Source organism: Cryptomeria japonica, chromosome 9 (assembly GCF_030272615.1).
Source record: "Cryptomeria japonica chromosome 9, Sugi_1.0, whole genome shotgun sequence".
NCBI classification, from domain to species: Eukaryota; Viridiplantae; Streptophyta; class Pinopsida; order Cupressales; family Cupressaceae; genus Cryptomeria; species Cryptomeria japonica.
Window position 1 is genome coordinate 465,197,413 of NC_081413.1, and position 6,013 is coordinate 465,203,425.

The following is a 6,013-nucleotide window of genomic DNA, read 5'->3' on the forward strand; positions in this document are numbered from 1 at the left end:
GTATGCTGCGATGAAGACTTAAAAGTGTTAAAGCAACATCATGATCAGCTGCAATTAACATTTTTCCTTCTTCAAATGGGAAGAACTCCAACCCCTGCGCTTAACGTTTTTGTGAGAGAAAGATGGAAAGTAAATGGGAAATGCTAGGATTCTTGACTTTGACCAATTTCGGATCTTGGGGAAAATTTTATAAGTATACAAGTTTGGGAAGAATGCACATGCAATCGGATTTTTAAAACCCTAATGCAAGTATACTTGTAAAATGGAAAATGGAGAAATGAGTGAAAAATGAGAATTAGATTTGCGGGAAATGACGTGAACGGAAAGTACGGATATAGGCAATATGGATGAATAAAAATGGAAAGATTTTGGGAATGACATTTTCATGAAAATGGGAAGAACTTTGAACATGCAATCCGGTTCTAAAAACCCGATTTTAGAAGGATGGGTATTTTTCATCTTTGCAACTTGGAATTACAACAAAAGATGGTTAAATTTTTAACCGTAAGGGAAGAACAATGATTTTCATCCAACTTGTAATCGGGATTTAAAATCCCAAATAAAAGTAAAGAGGGAAAAAGGGGAAGAACAATGCAATTCAAAAATTGTTTTACAAAGGGGAAAATCTCTCTCACACCGATTTTTGGGGCAAAATAAACATATACACAAATTTACAACTAGAAAGGAAAAACAAGAAAACAAGAAAATGAAACAAAGAAAGGAAAGAAACCATACCTTGCTTCAAACTGAAAATGCCTCTTCAAAAGATGATTAGTCTTTGAAAGAAGAAAGGATAGCTCTTAAATAGAGATTAAACCACATTCAAAAACCCTTGCCACGTTTTTACTAAAACGCCATAAGCAACAAAACGTGGCACCAAATGCAAGTTAAATGGCACAAGAAATGGCCAAATCTCCCTCCAACTTCAATGCCTAGGTGAAGGAAGGCAAAATGACCTAGGAGATTGCCATTTTGTATAGTTTGAATCCCCCAAAACGTGGGTTTTAGGAATCACGTGGAAACAGTTTTTGCAGAAAACAAGGGTTGAATCATTCACCAAAACAAATGCAACGTGTTCTTCAACTCACATAAATCGCCTTGCAACAATATCGCCTCCTTGCTCCTTGAATTTCTCCACAAAAAAAATGGGAAGAATTTGTGACGAAGTTGGCTTAGGAGAGGAAAATCGGGTTTTTGGAAGTGAAATGCAACTTTTAATTTACATGCAATAGAGAAAATCAGTTTTTATTTCCCATATAGCAAGTTTTAAATGTCACTTTTCTCTCAACAAGGCAAAATTGGGTTTTGGAAATGAAATTACAAGTTTAAAATTCTCCAATTTGCACTTTATGGAGAAAATCAGGTCTTTTGGGCAAAATAGCAAATTTAAAATGTCACTTTATTTCATTTCTAGGCAAAATCGGGTTTTGGAGAGAGATGTGCAAGTTACAAAGTTACTTGTAAAGGGAAAATAAAATCCCTACAACAAGTTTTAATAACTTGCACATATGTAATAGGGGTTTAAAATCCGCATTACAAGCAAAAGACATTAAAATAGGGGTTTTAGAAAAGAATTACAAGTTATTTATAAATATGCAATTTAAAATTAATTTGTAACTTATCCAAAAAATCACTATCATAACTTAAAAAGCCAAAAGGCATCAAGGGGGAAATAAAAGGTAAGTTACAAGTTCTTTTTCAATAAAGTGCACTTGTAACTAACCAAAAATTTCCCTACAAAGACAAAAACAAAAGAAATCATTAAAACTTGCAATTCAAGGAAAATTTCCCACTTGCAGTCAGGGAGGAAAAACTCGAAATTAAAGGAAAGACATAGCAAACGAACCCAGAATGTGTCGAAATTTGAAACGTGGTTCGAGGATGGACTAAGGAATAAGCCAATCCAAGGATTAGGCGAAATTCTACCTCGAGAAGCGTGTCATAGAGTTTTTTTTTTTTTTAAAAAAAAAAAATTTGGACAAAAAATTCATGTAATGGTCCTTCATTTTTCAAAACAAAAATGGGGACAACAACTATTGAAACTAATAAAACATAAAACATGGCAATGATTGCATTGAACAATAACAATGGTGGGTGGAGGTTTGTGATCAAGCTGTATCAGCCCATGTGGGGATTTTGGGGTAGAGCCCCCAATGAGGTCAATGGGCAGTGACCCTTGCAGGGGTTTTGGGGTAGAGCCACCAATGAGGTCAAGGGGTAATGCCCCTTGTGGAGGTATGAGGGTAGAGCCTCCAACGGGTTCAAGGGGTAGTGCCCTTCGTAGGGTTTGAGGTAGCATAAATAAGGCTTCCAAAACCTCACAAACCTTCATGACAAATGTCATTTTCACAATTTTATCACTTTTTTTTGCTTTCAGTTGGAGTTTTTGATTGGAAGTTGTGGGAGAAGCTTGGGTGTCCTTGGGATGGTTGGGGACTCCTCCCCAGGACTTCTTGACATCCTCGACGTCCCTGGCATGCCAATGAAGGTGGCAGTGCGGTATGTCATCATCCTAGAAATGTGGGGATTTGTTTTTTTGGGGGGGGGGGTGTGTCCTTGTAGTTCATTGGAACTTGATAGTGTGTGTGATAACATCTACAAGTATAAGAAGGTTGCAAAGAAGCCTAAGAGGTTGCAGTTAGCACAAGGTGGATACAAACCCAACAAAGGATGGCATGGTGATAGTAGGAAGCTAAAGGCAGTAATTGAGAGCTGCCATAGGGAAGGTAGGTAAATGAGATACAAAAAGTTCACGTGTTCACTGGAAATTCCATTGGAGGAGAGTTTGTGAACAATGATTTCATTAGAAGCATGAGGAGGAATGCGGCACTAGATTAATGCAAAAGCAGTAGTAAATATTTTGAGAAGTCACGAGTACATGGAAGCATAAGAGTGTCTTGATTACGGCGCAAATGTGCATCGTAATGATGTGGTAATAGCTATTTTGAGGGAGTTATGCCACAAGAAAATTCAATGGAAGAACACTTGGAGGTGTATAGTACTAGTGAGACTCTGGTTCTCTAGGAATGAGAAAGAGCATAGTAGAACCAACTCTTGGCTGAGGAGCTCAGTATATGCCCTAGTTCTTGCTTGTAGAATTGAAAGAGGTGTAGGAAAATATGCAAGCATATTTTTTGAAACCTAGTCAATTGTTGAGGATGCGTTGAGGTTGAAATACCATCTTAAAGGGTGATTTTACCATGCAATCCTTGTTAGCTCGAAGCTTCTTATCTGATGTGTTTGATGTAGGAGAATCTTAGGGGTCATTCAAACTTGAATTATCCAAAAAGATATGTTTCCTTTTTGTTTTTTTGATAGATTTTTGGAGTTCCAATTAGAGTTTGGCTTTGTGGGCCTAAGAATGTATATTGTGGTGGTGCATGGTCATTGGTTGAGTTTTGGTTGCTGGATGAAGATTGAGGTCTATTTGACAGTTTTCAACCAGTTCAGTAATGCTAGAGGAAGCATTTTTAATTTGGAAGCACTATGCAGTAAAACCATTGAACTTTCTTTGCTCATAATTCATGCTCTAAGGTGGCATGAGGATCAAATTATTCAAATTGAAGCTGTTTTCTTTAACTCAGAGGACAAAAGGATACATATCAAAAATTGTGGTGAAGAAAGGGGCTAACTAGAATTATTCCTGAGGTACAGGTGTACACATTTGGTCATTTGGGGTAATTTTGATCCTTAGTGGAGAGCTATTTCTTGGTGCCAAAAAATTAAGGCTTCGTTATGTGTAGGAATTGATGATAAGTGGTTGGAAATGATTGATGTTTCATAAGGTCATCTTTAATTAGCATTGGAATTATGTGATGGCGAATTTTCTTACTTGGAAAGATAATAAATTTCCTTTGGGAATCACCCATATAAACCGAGGATTTAGATTCACTGGGGTGTACAGAGCTAGGAGTCTTGAAGTTCACAACAATGGTACAATGAGCTTTGAGAGCAAAGTTGAAGATTTGAGCAAGAGGCCTAATCCAAGTGTGAATGCAAGTAGCAGTATTCAAAAGTCCTGTGGTGCATCAGTGAAGATCTGAATGTGTATTGCTTGTAGTTTAGGCAAAGGATTGAAGACTGTGGGTAGTATTCAAGTGCAGAATAGATCTATAACTCATGTGTGAACTTGGAATGAGTTCCTAGTGAAGTCTATTGTATTGGACTGAGACTTTTTGGTTTGTGATTGTTGTAAGGTTTTAAGTATCTGATTGTAAAACCTAATAGCTTGATGTAATTATTGGGAATGAAATAAGTAAAGATAATTTTTGTTGTTCATTTTGTATTGTTTCACTTTTGATTTGACCTTTTGGTGTTTGATTCTTCAATCTAGGTGTTAGGGCTGCATGTTTCAACACTCTTTCATGAGATCCTCCATCCATGACTGCATGTCTTTCATTATTCACTTCAAAACTCTAAATATTGTTCTTGTTCTTTATTTTGGTATGGATGAGATATATAAAGTACTATAGATTTTACAGGAGGATGGATGGGGATATCTTTCTGAATGTTCATTAAATATATGGTTTACAACAATGGTGGTTTTTTCTAATCTATTTCAATTTCTAAAATGGATCTCATAGGCAGGAGCACTTGAAAAAATTGAGGCATTTGCAAGTTTTAGTGGACCTAATTTCTATGGCCTCTCTCGTAACACATCGAAGATCACCATGCAGAAGGTCTCTTGGCAAGTACCAGAGGAATATAATTTCAGTTTTGGGTCAATTGTTCCAATGTTCAGTGGTCAGATATTGGAGTGGTGTGTGGTTGATTAAACATGTCAGCAAATTCCTTATATACTTCTTGTATCTCATTTGGCATGTGGTGAAATAGGTATTGATGTAATTTAAGACCCATTTTGGAACTAGTAGAAGTATTGAGGTATATCTGAAATATTCACTTGTTTGTACTTATAATTTATTAGAAATAGAATTAGACTATTGTCCTAGTTCATAATTTATATATAAGGGTGATGTGTTTATTAGTTGATATTTGCTCATTAAAGTGTAAGGAGCAAAAACACGTCTGCTTCTTACCATAACACAGATTGAATTACCTGGACAAGGCTTGAACTGTTAACTGAATTATGTACTGGAATATTAAAAATGACAAATAAACACAATTGCTGTATGCTCCAACTGATTTAGTTTCCAAGATTATTTATACTCTGGTAGACTTTGTAGTAAGTCCATAAGTAATCACAAGGGACTTGATTGGTCACACTGGAAAGTCTGCAACTATAATTGTTCACTAAAATTACTAACCTATAATTATCTGAATATGTTTTGCACATATTTTTCTTACAGATATTTGGATGAATGATTCTCTGTTGAACAAAATTAATCTGGAGGACAGATTTAGAAAGGATGAGTTCCTGGTAGTTTGAAGCTACGCTAGAGAAATTTGAGGATAACAATTATCAATTCAATGCACCTACTCAATCGATGAGTAAGTGCTTGTTGGAACCCTTAGGGTGAGGAAAGGAGTATTGAATCTTCAAAACTTATATCTCTTTATGTGTCTTGAGTCATATGGGTGGGTTGGGAAATACATCTTTGCATTTGGTGATTGTTGTTTTGAATTTGATGTCTTCTTTACAAAATCATCTCCCTTTGCAGTTGAGTTTGGTGAATACTACAAAACAATGGTTTTGTTTTCTGGCTAACTGTTTCACTCGAAATGCTATATTTTGTACATGCAGACCATCTTTGTCTCCATGTGGTTTTATCTTTTTGCCTCTTTGTAGTTGCAGCGATCTCTTTGGTCAGGTAGAGCCTTCTACTCATTTCTTCCACCGTGCATGATATTAAAATCTTGGCAAACATTGTAATTTTAATGTTTTTTGACTATGCATAACACCACATGCACCTTATGGAACCAACTCAAGTCTTATGCCTTGATTGAATTGGATATGGCTAAGGTATTTTGGATGGAATTAGGCACTCCTCTTCCAGACTCAAAGATTTAGGATTCAGCATGTAGTAGGGTGCATAAGCAGCTGTACCACTACTCA

General features: G+C 36.2%; 1 protein-coding gene across 3 annotated transcripts in view; it reads left to right on the plus strand.

Annotated features, from left to right (window-relative positions):
- Nucleotides 1-5,694, plus strand: part of LOC131072031 (uncharacterized) — a 29,946-nt gene extending 24,252 nt beyond the window's left edge. Inside the window, exon 3 of one of the 3 annotated variants that reach the window (XM_058008034.2) lies at nt 5,307-5,694. The gene's annotated coding sequence lies outside the window, so the exon portion shown is untranslated. Of the gene's footprint in view, nt 1-4,583; nt 4,949-5,306 lie in introns of those variants that run through there. The other 2 variants (XM_058008035.2, XM_058008033.2) reach the window with 2 other exon arrangements.
- Nucleotides 5,695-6,013: the final 319 nt, after the last annotated feature.